Raw genomic sequence first — 13,513 nt, forward strand, 5'->3', positions numbered from 1 at the left:
GGATGGGGAGATAAGAAGGCAAGAGGTAATTGCAGTATTAAAAAATGCTAGACCCCAGGCTGCAGGATGTGTGATTAGTATTTCCAATAGTGTACGGAAGGAGGTTGGGGCAAATGAACCGATGTTGAGAGGGATTGTGTAATTCTTTAATAGGTTGCTGGAAACGGGAAAATTTCCTAGAGAATGGAGGAAGGGGGTATTATGCCCTATTTATAAAAATAAAGAAGCTAGTAGTGATCCTAACAACTATAGAGGAATTACACTCCTAGACTCGTTGTCGAAGATATACACCGGGGTTTTGGCGAATAGGATAACAAATTGGGCGGAGCAGTACGGTAGGATATCTGATTTCCAAAGTGGATTTAGGAAAGGAAGGAATACAGTCGATAATGTTTGGATTCTGGACACTTTGATTACAAAGTATGTGAGGATAGCAGGGCGTAAATTACTTATAGCAGCGATCGACTTAGAAAAAGCCTTCGATACGGTCAGTAGTGAGGCGCTATTTTTGAGATTAAGGGAGGTTGGAATGTCGAAGAAAATGAGGGTGGCAATAGAAACAATTTATGAGGAAGTGTTTGTGATGATTAAATTACAGGATGGAAGGTTGAGTAAGTGTTTTGAATCGGAAAGCGGGGTGAGGCAGGGGTATAAGCTATCCCCGATATTACGATATTATTTATATTATTTATAAATAATATTGTAGAGGGTCATGGTGGAGACGCATGGCAATGCCCTTGCATGGGGAAAATGGAGGTTCCGAGATTGGTGTTCGCGCATGACCTATTGATTTTGGCTTTGACGGTAAGTGGGTTGCAAAAAGGGTTGGACAAGGTAGTTGAGTATACTAGGAAATGGTCTCTCAGAGTAAATGTAAGAAATACTCAGATAAAGGTGTGTAGGAAAAGGGGTGGGAGAAAGAATAAGGCAGTCTGGAGGCTAGATCAGGAAGAAATTAGACCATGGGGAAAAATTGAGTACCTAGATGTAATAATTAGTCAGAATGCTTCTTGGAGAAATCAGTGTAAGAGGGCAAAATTTAAAGGAAGAGGAGCGCTTGCGGCAGTCGGGGTATTAGAAAAGAAATTTCCAGATGTTAAATACAAAATTCAGAAAACGGTGTTTAAATCACTGGTAATGGGCAAAATGCTATTTGGGGTTGAAGTATGGGGAATGGAGGAGGGCAAGGGTGAACTAAACCAGGTGGTGGCGAAATTTAGTAAGATGATGATGGACCTCCCGAACTGTACAGCCAATGCTGGTGCCAGCTTAGTCTGTAAAGAATCGATAGAGGTTGAAATAGCTAACAGGGTGTTCAAGTACTGTATTAGATTGGAGGAAGTGAAGGGTGGGGCATTAGTACAAGAAACGTTTAGTTTTCAGAAAGATATGACGAATGAAGGTTACTGGGTGAATAAGTGCAAAAAATGGTTACAAAACAATGAATTGGGGGTATATGGAGAGGTCTGGGGGGTGGTAGGAATAAATGGGTATGGGAAAGGATAAAGGGAAGACCACTAGATATTGGAAGACAGAGCTTAGTAAGGGAATGTAGAGAGGGAGTCTCTTTATCAGTATTAAATAAATTGGTGGAAGTAATAAACACGAAAACGGAGTTTGAGGGTAGAAGGGATAAGAGAGGTTTGTATTGGTGGGTATTGCGTGTTCCGAAGAATTGGGGATGGGTAGATAGTGAGAATAGGGATAGTTGTGTGTTATGTGGAGAGAAGTGGGAGGACCTGCATATTTTTAATCAATGCCGAGCTTTGGCGGAGATAAAGATCAATCTACTAAGTAAGAAGGAGCTAGATATGGTAGGGGAAAGCTATAAGATGACATCTTGGTTATGTAGAGAGTGGGGGAAAGGAACGAACATAGTGAAATTATTAAATGTGGCCAGAGCTATATTTATAAAGAAATTGAGGGAGTAACAGGGGTTGTGCAGATAATGTGGTGCTTGCCAATTGAGGAAGGGGGAAGGCATTCTGCTCAGAGGAATGGATATCCGCCCTGAGCAGATGCGGGAAGGGTATCATGGTAACCATGATATCAAAAGAGGGGGCTGTAGTGTTACGGGAAAGGGGGAGAGCACCTTGCCCTGTGGAAAGGTGATCCGCCTGGGGCAAGTTGTTGGGAAGTAGATAGAGAAGTACTAGGATGGGAGGAGGTGATAGATTAATGACTTGAGGAATATGAGAGTAGATGTGTTTATGAGAAGAGTTGGTAACAAGGGAAAGCCTGAGAAAATTAGCTAAGAGTTGAGGAAAGGGGAGGTTGAGTAGGCTTGATGGTAGTGTAAATTGAAGGAGGTGGTATATAGTTTAAGTTTATCGTGGATAGTTGAAATGAAGCTTAGGTGGAAGCAAAAATATATACATATATAGATATATATATATATATAGTGAGGTGGCTGAGTGAACTAATGGACATGGAATGGAGCACTGTCTGTCTGTGTGTAAATGAGGAGTGGAAAAAATGGATTGTTTAAGTGTATTTGTGTGAGGAGGGAGTATAAAGAAGGTGTATGTAATAGAATTGAGATAGATTAAGTGGAACTGTAGTTAAGGAGAAAATGTTGGCAGTATGGAAATTATGAAAGTAGGTCATATGAAAAAAAGTTAACTTGTGTAGATGCCTTGATGAAGGGTGTAAAATTGAGGGATTCTTGATGTTTATGTACTAAGTTTAATAGGATGGAATAAATGGGTAAGTCTAACAGTTTGGTGTAAGTGTGGTCCTGTAGATTGAGAAGAGAGAGTGAACTAATGGACTTTGAATGGAAACTGTTTGTGTGTAAGTGAGATGTGAAAAAAAGTTAAATTGTTTTAAGTGCGATGATGAGGGATGTAAAATGGTTGTTAATTGATGTTTAAGTCTTAATCTTAATAAGGTGAGATGTAGTGGACGAGAATAGTGCGAGAGAGGAGAAGGTGACGTATCAAGGGAAGAGGGAGGGGTTGGGCCTTGACCCACCCCAAAGAAGTTAGGCTTGAGCATGTCTGCACGGGAACAAAAAGGAGAGGAAAGATAAAAAGCTGACAATGAACAGAGTAGGTGTGACGTACATAGCAGAAGTGTGTGGCAGGCCATGTATTGGGTCTGGTTTCCGCCAAGCTGGCTTGTCACACATGGTAGGGAGGGAATACATTGTCAGTAAGTGTAGGTGAGATATGAGATTAGTTCTCACGTGGTGAGGCTGGTGGCTGCGATCAACGGGTTGGTGGGCATGTATTCCATACCAGGGCTGACGTAGCGACCAGTCTACTAAAAAAAAATTTTAGTTGGTAGGTGGGAGTAGGTGAATAGGGTAGTTTGCAGTCCGGTGCTTCCTGCACGTATGCTACCTATCCGCGTACGTATGGGAGGACACTGATTAGATGTAGAGGTAGATAATTTAGTTAAGTACTTTTAGGAGAGATGTAGTGCCTAATGTTCGTTTGCTCTGTGTTCCGCCCTGTCTTTATTACCTGTAAGCCGATGGTGTACCCTAGGGTGGGTAATAGAGTTGTGAATGTATGTATGTATGTATGTATGTATGTATGTATGTATGCATAATTATATATAAGCTAGGGTCATGAAATTTGGTCCACATATGGCCTCAGATCGTTCCAATGTGCGCACCTAACTTGATGATCATATCATTCATATAAGTGTGTCAAACAATGAAATATACTTGTAAAAATCACCAAATTTATGAACAATCCAGAAATAAGGCCAAATCTAACGTATAAGGGTGAGAGGTACGAAAAAAAGTCATAGGACCAAAGTTATAGTTCACTCCAAATTGAACTGAGATTGTGGCATCCGTTTTGTGATACAACTTACTGTTTAGCCAACAAATACCTCTAAAGGAATGTCTGCACAGTCATTAAAATTGCCTCCATATTCCGATATCTTGTGGGGGTTAAAACTGAAAAATTTGAACATCATGGAATTTTTCCGTAGGTTAAAGACTGAAAGCTATAATGTATCCAATTTTCAATTTTCTACCTCTTCTGGCAGGTTGTTCCGCCATGTTGCTTTGGGGGACGGGGGATAAAAATTAGGAAATTCCTGAAAATTTTTAAGACAACGAAACCTGTAGGTTGTCGCTTTGGATAAATTATACGACGGCGTTCTTATGTTGAGCCCAAAATCTGAGGCCTCCAGCGTGCCCCCTTCAGGGAATTTTGAGAATTTTCGATTTGTCTAGGGATCCGGGGGTCATCAGCTTCTCCCTACCAAGTTTCAAATATCTGAGATTTCTGAAAGTGCCTCATTAATTCACGCCTATTTTCATTTTTAAATATTTATACATGCATCGCTTCAGACCGACTTGCTTTTATATATATAGATGAGGGATAAGCATGAGCACGTTGAAAAGTGCAGACCTCCACTTCGAGATTCATAACTCCTAAACGGTGCATGATATTACCAAACGGTTTGCGACAGCAGACGCGTCTTTTATTGCTCTCCATGATTGCTTCTAAAACATTTCCTCGTATCTCCCATATTTAGCGGATAAATTGAATTGTGGTATTTGAATAGGGTGAAATTTGGGTACATTTATAACGCTTTACATTACTTTTTGCATACTTATGTATAGACCCCAAGCTAGAATCATGAAATTTTGTCCATATATGGCCTTTGATCGTGCCAATGTGCGCAACTAACTTGATGATCCTATCATTCCTATAAGTGTGTCAAACAATGTAATATACTTGTAAAAAGCACCAAATTTACGAACAATCCAGAAATACGGCCAAATCTAACCAAAAAGGGAGAGTGATACGGCAAAAATTTATGGGACCAAAGTTGTAGATCACTCCAAAAACAGCTGAGGTCGTGCCATCCGTTTTGTGATACGACTTAACGTTTAGCGAACAAACAGCTCAAAAGGAATGTCTGCACAGTCAGTAAAATTGCCTCCATATTTCGATATCTTTGGGGGGTAAAAAGTGAAAAATTTGAACATCTTGAAATTCTTCCGTCGGTTAGGGACTAAAAGCTATAATTTATCCAATTTTGAATTTCCTACCTCGTCTGGCAGGTTGTGTCGCCATCTTAATTTGGGGGGCGGGGGATAAAAGTTAGGAAATTCTAGAAATTTTTTTAAGTCCATGAAACCTAGAGGTTGTCTCTTTGGATAAATTATACGACTGCATTCTTATGCTGAGCCCAAAATTTGAGGCCCCCAGCGTACTCCCTTCAGGGAATTTTTCGAATTTTCGTATTTTCTAGGGATCCTGGGGTCATCAGGTTCTCCCGTACAAAGTTTCAAATTTCCGAGATTTCTGGAAGTGCCTCAATAATTCACGCCTGTTTTCATTTTTCAATATTTGTATATACAGCGCTCCAGACCGACTTGCTTTTATATATGCAGTGACGGATAACCATGAGCACGTTTAAAAGTGCAGACCTCCACTTCGAGATTCATAACTCCTAAACGGTACATGATATCAGCAAACGGTTTGCACCATCAGGCGCCCCTTTTATCGCTCTACATATTTGTTTCCAAACCATTTTCTCCTTTCTCCCGTATTTAGGTGGTAAATTGAGTTCAAACATTTGAATAGGGCGAAATTTGTGTACATTTTTAACGATTTTACATTACTTTTTGCATACTTATATATATGCTAGAATGACGAAATTTGGTCCACATATGGGTTTAGATCGTTGCAATATGCGCACCTAATTTGATGATCCTGTCATTGCTATAAGTGTGTCAAACAATGAAATATACTTGTAAAAATCACCAAATTTAACAACAATCCAGATATACGGCCAAATCTAACGTATAAAGGAGAGATTTGCGACAAAAAGTCGTAAGTCCAAAGTTGTAGATCACTCCAAACTGAACTGGGATTGTGCCATCCGTTTTGTGATACGACTTACTGTTTAGCCAACAAATACATCAAAGGAATGTCTGCACAGTCATTAAAATTGCCTCCGTATTTCGATGTCTTGTGGGGTAAAATGTGAAACATTTGAACATCTTGGAATTTATCCGTCGGTTAGTGACTAAAAGCTATAATGTATCCAATTTTCAATTTTCTACCTCTTCTGGCAGGTTGTGCCGCCATGTTGCTTTGGGGGACGGGGGATAAAAATTAGGAAATTCATGAAAATTTTTAAGCCCTAGAAACGTATAGGTTGCTGCTTTGGATAAATTATTGGACGGTGTTCTTCTTATGCTAAGCACAAAATTTGATACCCCCAGCGTGCCCCCTTCAGGGAATTTTTAGAATTTTCGATTTTTCTAGGAGTTCTGGGGTCATCAGCTTCTTCCGTACCAAGTTTCAAATTTCTGAGATTTCTGGAAGTGCCTCATTAATTCACGCCTATTTTCATGTTTAAATATTTACATATACATCGCTTCAGACCGACTTGCTTTTATATATGTAATAATAAGTTTCAGGATTGTGAGTAACTGCAAAAAGACCTTAACAATGTTGTTGATGGACATTTGGCAATGCTATATTGGTAAACGGTGAGAAAAGTCAGGTTCTCTGTTTCAAAAATAGAAAGAGTCCTCTCTGATTTAATTATTGTGTTGATGGGGTAAACGTTCTTCATGGGGATCTCTCTAAGTACCTAGGCATTCATAATAAGAATAGGTCTTCATTGTGGTAATCACATAAACACATTGAAAATAAAATTTACTGATCTCTTAAAAGATTATGAGGTTATTTAGGGGCTGTAAAGTAGAGGGCATATAAATCTCCAGGAAGGCCGCAGTGAGAGTATGAGACCGTCCCCAGTATTACTGGAGTAGGGAACTGGCAATAATCCACAGAAATAGCTTCATTTCATGTGGGTGATTTCTAACAAAAGAGTTGTGTTACAGAGATGTTGCAAAGTTTGAGCTGGAAAGACTTGGAGAAAGGAGACAAGCTGTATGATTAAGCAATATATTCTGAGATGTCATTGGAGAGATGGCTTGGAATGACATTAGTTGATGAAGTCATTTTCTTTAAGTGTAGGAAAGGTCACAACATGAAGATAAGTTGGATTTCTTGGGGACAAATTTTGACAAATGTTTACTTATAGGAAGATGATTTAGTGATTGAAATAATTTATCAAGGGAGTTGATTCATATATTTCCACACACTTTTTCTACATAAACAATCAACAGCCCTAAATGCTGTTGTTTGATTGATTCATTCATTGACTGATTTATGTTTTTTGGTCTTAATGTGATGTCATGCCTTTGCTGGCAGTATGTACTGTTTACAGTGCACTATGTCTCCTGGTATGGGATAGAATAAATTTGTTACTTTCATTGACCTGTCTCAGTCTCTTCCTTGACTTTGACAATATGAAAGTGACTGATGTATGAACGATTCTAGTAATACCGTTCCTTATGCAGTCAGTCCCTGTTATAAATGGTGCGAAAATATCGCTCATAGGGTCGGTTGGTGCATACATTTCAGTGGGCTTTGCAGACTGATATTTAATAGCAACTTCTGGCTCATTGAGGAAAGCAACGGGAAACTACCTCACTCCTAATTGCCTAGTATGCCTCTTCAGTGACGCCTAGGCTATGTATGACAGCTGTTGGTGGAGCTGTAGAGGATCAAGCCACCCTTTGGGCTGAATAGCCAACATACAACATACATAATGTGATGTACAGAGAGGGGTGATGGATATTTCTATACTTATGATAATTAAGCATTGTCCACTTGTTACGAAAGTGGTGGGCATAATGTGGGATTATTTGACATTACAGTGAAGTGTTTTCGGAAAGGATGTTTATAGGAACATGGCAATGTACAAAGAGGTGACAAGTCAAGTCATGTGTAGATGGATGTTAACCGGGGAATGTGAATATAAGAGGATGAAGAAAATAGCAAGTCTTTGTGGAAATAGGCACCAATAGAAAGACAAACAGAAGCAAGGAATTATATTGGGTAAGGATTTAGAAAATAGTGTTTATTATTATTATTATTATTGTTATTATTATTATTATTATTATTATTATTATTATTATTATTATTATTATTATTATTATTTTCATTTTCCTTAAATTGTACATATACTCGGAAGTGCCTCCACCTACACATGTATATGTACATATACTCTGCTGAATATTCACAAATATGTACCGGTAGGTAATTTTAAATTTACATATTTCCAAATGTTCCTCCTTTTCTATGCTACCTTGTCTACTGCTATCCAACATGCTCTTATCGGTTGTCTGAAAAGCTGTGGCAAAAGGGACTCGAGTTAAAACGCAGCAGGTCATTATGCAAGTTAGGTTTCAAAAAGGGTAAAAACAATAAAATAAATAAATGCAGTGTAAATTTTAATCTAATAGAAGTTGTATAGTATTATATGAAGTAGTTGCACAAGTTGTATATGTGTTGATTATGTTTGTAATACAGGAGATATTATGAGCAAATTTTGTAAATTATATACATTAATTAAGAACGAGCTGTGTGCTTAATAGAAAAAAATAGCTTAAATTGTGTAAGACTATATTTTAAGAAATTGTCTTCTCTGTTCTATTAAAATTTAGTGCTTGATAATAATGTATTTTTGTGTACCATTTGCCACCAAGGTAGACACCTCTCTTGCTTTTAAAGTGATTTTGATTTTATTGTTCCTTTCCATTATATATTTTTTAATTGGAGTTTAATTATACTATTCTTGTGCCGTTATATGATTTATTTTCTCAGCTCTTTCTTGTTTAGGCCTATATATTTTTATTCCCTTACTTCTTTATTCTACTTTTCTTATTTCTTATTGATAGCCTTCCGAAGATACTAAGGAGGAAATATTCATAGAGGAACAAACTGATGATCAGCTGTTGCCGTACATCAAAGACGAAACAAAGTACGTACACTACAAATCCTACACAATATGGAATATCTTGTACCTATTCACAGCTGTGTTCAGTAGTGGTGGGTTTATTTCCACAAACTGGCCATTTTCATCAGTTTAATCCTTTCTTTACAAGGTTACATTTAAATGCAAATATCTTAAAATTCTATTGGTTAAAATTATCTAGAATATTCAGGAACTTTATGATCATATTTAATGTTCCATCATATGGTTTCTTGAATATATATCTACAAAAATCTACAAATTCAAAATTGTTATGTTTTATTTACATTTTAAATAATATAATTATTTCTACTGACAGAATCAGTTTCATTAATCAGTGCAATGGTGGCTGAGTTCAATAATGTGATAGCTCAAAGAATGTCATTTTAAAATTATTTGGTTAGATTCCCTTTCTTATGATCATTTCTGTTCTCTTGTGTGTTAAGTCAGAATCCTCCATTGGTGGATGCCAAAGCAGATAACGTGCTGTAGAAATGAAACGTTCAGATCAGTAGTGCTACATCTTCGATATCATAGTTTTCAAATAAAATGTCTGCATTGTTGTAAGCGTAAAAAAAATTGTGGTATTGAATTTATGCTCGTTCCAGTGTTGTGGTCACACTTGCTGAACCATTTTAGTGTAACCGCTTGTAGTGAGTTGATTGCAAACATACTTACACAATTAGCATAAACTAATAAAATGGACAGCTACAAGTGGAGTTTTAAACTTGTGCAGTTTGCCTAAAACATTCAGATATATTCAAGTGAATTTATTATCTCATAAAAGTAGGTAAATAATGCAATGATATAATATTATTTCGAAATTGTAATTATTGTCACTGACCTTACAAAGTAACACAAGTGTATATTCTGTTTTCAAACGTGTAATCCCGTAGAGTTTTTTGAACTGTAGGTGTGCCAATGTTAATTAATTTTTTGCTCTTACACCTGTGTTGGTTACTGTGTGAAATGATCTTTGATAATCCCTGGGAAATGATTGTATAGTCTCGGATTGGTGCTCTTAACCGAGCCCTTGTATCGGCAGGTCATGCAATGGCTAGTCACGGCCTATGGTTTGACTTCAAACCGGATTAGTGATGGAAACTACAAGTTCTGAATGGTTTATTTGATTTTGTGGGTGATTAGAGTCTTCTCGACACTTATGTGATGCATTGACTTGTTCCTACTGTACATTCACAACTAGTGGCAAGAAATATTCATGTCAGTCCTTACAACTACCAATACCAGCTTACACTCTCTTATTAGTCAGAGTAGAACCATGCACACGACTTAAGATCGCCCTAATACGTCAACTCCTCGAGATTCAAATCCTGCTGTCTTTGCAACTCATGTGTAACAGGACACAAAGGGCTACGTTAGAGAACAATCTTTTATTATTACCACTAGTAAAAATGTTGCTTATGAATGCTTTTCACACACAAAATGCCGATTTCTATTTTTTGATGGAGTCTAAATTGGCTTTCTACTTCCTAAACATATTTTGTGCAGAGGCATTCTCGGACCAGCAAAGCGCATGAATTTTATGTGTCTTCGCTTTCCTTGGTATATGGGGCAGAGAACTGTCTTTTGTCTACGTAGCTTAGTCTATTGTATATCATAGATTTTAGATACTTCTGAAGGATTCAGTCGACCGGATCTTATCTACTGCTTCCCACTTTGTTTTATATCTCACATCAGTCGTTATTTTATCCTGACTCTCATTTCAGCAGTCTACAAATATCATGCAGTAACTTAAATGACTTCTTTTAAAATGTCTAAAATATTTTCCATGCCAGTTTGGTACTCAATCACATAAGAACAGGTTTTAAGATTCATACAATCTCCTAATTGCTGACTTGTGGAAATACACGTATTTCTGAGCTTACCAATTAGTGATGGGATTACCTTCCCTTTGTGGAGAGATGCATCGTCCTGAGCTAAATAATTAGTGATGAGCTAACTTCCGTTTGTGTAGCGACACATGGTCCTGAACTAACCACTTATTGATGTGGTTTCCTTCCACTAGTAGCGTGTCGAGTGTCACATGGCCCTGAGCTTTCCACTTTGTGCCACTCCTTCATGATCTTCATATTTATAGACTGACTTGGGTGAAAATAAACTGATTATTATGATCGTCTACTATCTATGACGTATGTATGCAGAAAAATGAATTGCAAAATTCCACTCAGGCTATAATGCACAGACGGACTCCCCTCTTGTTGGTACTCATAGAATTTCACCGGATATTCAAACTGTCCCTCCCATTTAACCCAGATAATCCTAAAATTTTTATTTTGTTGATTTATATATTTTACTTTATAATGCATTTATAGGAGACACTCTAACACGAAATCCAGAAGCGTTCTGCCATTCAAATCCTATTTTGTGAAAATAAGTCTTTATAGATATCGGACATAGGCTTTAGGGGAGAGAATTTGAACATGCAACATACTAAGTTGAATGATAGGATGCGTCAAGTATCCATTGCATCCCATTTTTATTACAGTTTATTCATCAGTCTACTTCTTGTTATTCTGCTTCTTTAGTGTGAGTCCTGCCTGGTGGTAGTGTTCGGTGTTGTGATTCATAGTCTCCAGTTAGTTCGGTCTCAGGCCATGTCTGTATGTAGTCTCACTCGTTTCAGGTCGTTTTGCACTTTATCTGTCCTATGATGACTTGTTCGTTTCTTGCGCCTCTTTTTCCAACTTTCTGTTTATTCGCTGACTTTCCCAATATATCGTCATCTGCACGCAACACATGCCCCAACCACCGCACACGCCTTTCCTCAATTTTCTTCTGGATCGGTGCAATGCCAAAATGTTTTCTAATAACATCATTTGAAATGTAATCTAGTCTAGTTATGCCAGCCTTCTGCCTAAGCATTTTCGTATCCATGATGCTTAGTTGGCGCTCTACCTCCTCCTTTGCTTACTAGCCTTCGTTGCCGTAGAAAACGACAGGACAGATATCAGTTCGGTAGATCTTAGATTTCAGATGATCCTTTATCCGACGGCCGTAGGGGGCCTCTTGTTATTCCCAAATTCTGCCAGGCTTTGTATATCCTTAAGTTGACTTCATCAGTAAGTCGGCCATCATCAGAGATTGTGGAGCCAATATACTTAAATTCCCCTACTCGTGCTATATCCTCAACGTGAACATGCTTGGTTGCAACTTCTCGACAATGTAATGCAATGTTTTTGTTATGACGCGGGGCTAATTGTGCTACTCGATTGCTCCACTCTTCTGTTTGACGCTGGAGATCAAGCTTATTCTCTTCAGCCAAAATGATACAGTTTGCTTAGAGAAGTGTCCATGGTATTCGACTGTGCAAGTTTGATGTAACGGTGTCTGTTACGGAGTTTATCCGTGGTAGTCCGGAGGTTAAAGAAGGTGCGGGCTGGAATAGGTCTCAACTACAAAATTAAAGTTAATTTAAAACTTTAACAAAGGTTATATTTTATTTTCAAAATCAACCAGTAACAGAGCATAACAGGTACCAAGTAGCAGATCAACAAATTAAGAAATTACAAATTACAGTTCGTTACAAGATTTGGGCTTCGAGCCCCACAATCACAATCCTTGAACTATTAGCCCAACTTTACCAAGGTACAAAATTGAACAAAGGGGCAGAAAACCCCATCATGCCAAGGAGCACTTGCTCCAAATTACAATGTTAAGCCTCCTAGAGGCACACAGAAATCAAATTTAGGAAAGAGCAGACCCGCTCTCAAAGTTCAATCCTATCAAAGGCCACAACGAATTTCACTTCTATCTGCCCTCAAGGCACACAAAGAAACAGGGGTATTTAATACCCAACCTACAGGGCCTTCGCAATGAAAAATAAAACATCAGGTTAAGTTACTGGCTCAAAGTACAGAAAGGACTGGAGGCGTGAACTTGCACTCCAAATACACTTTTTAAAACCTAAATGGCTCTAGGCCGATACACAGGGGCTAATACCAAGCTAGGGAGGTGACCCGTATGAGAAAACTTTAATACATTGAGGAAGCGTAGAAACGGTTATGAAAACGTAGTCACCTCAATTGCAAAATGAAGGGGAGCTCGAGAGGGTAAAGCACTCTCTATCCCCGCTTTACAGTTAAAGAGATTTGTAGTTTTTACATAGACAGAAGAGGAATTTACATTTGAAGTGGTAGGTTACATATTAAAAGTTTCGAACCTTCCCCGAGAGTTAAACTGCTGAACTAGCACGAAATAAAGATGTCAAAAGGCCATTACCTTTTTGAAGAACTGCTATCTGAAGAACGAGGCGCTTCCCGCCCCCTGCTACATATTCACACACTGAGTTGGATGTTATACTAGTGGCCCGGAGACAAGAAAATCAGCAGTTTTTATACCCTCGTGGAAAATTCGAGACCTTTCAAGAATGAGTAGACACACCCCCTCAACTTTATTGGATAGCTTAGAGCTACATATCCATATCGAAGAAGACATACATGATTGGCTGAGAATTAATTAACGAAATTCTGGATTGGCTAAATTCAAAACAGGCGGATAGAAGGATTAATGTTGCCAACCCACAAACATCAGAACAAAATTTAGTAAAGACAAAACTTATGAATAAAAAATTTCTTCCAGATAATTCATTCCCTTGCACCAGAGTGCATTACCATAGTTTTTTGTAGAGACATCTGTTAGAGCGTGTCCACACTTCTTGATTAACGAAACAAAAGCAAATTGGAAACAC

The sequence above is a fragment of the Anabrus simplex genome, chromosome X (assembly GCF_040414725.1).
Source record: "Anabrus simplex isolate iqAnaSimp1 chromosome X, ASM4041472v1, whole genome shotgun sequence".
NCBI lineage: Eukaryota > Metazoa > Arthropoda > Insecta > Orthoptera > Tettigoniidae > Anabrus > Anabrus simplex.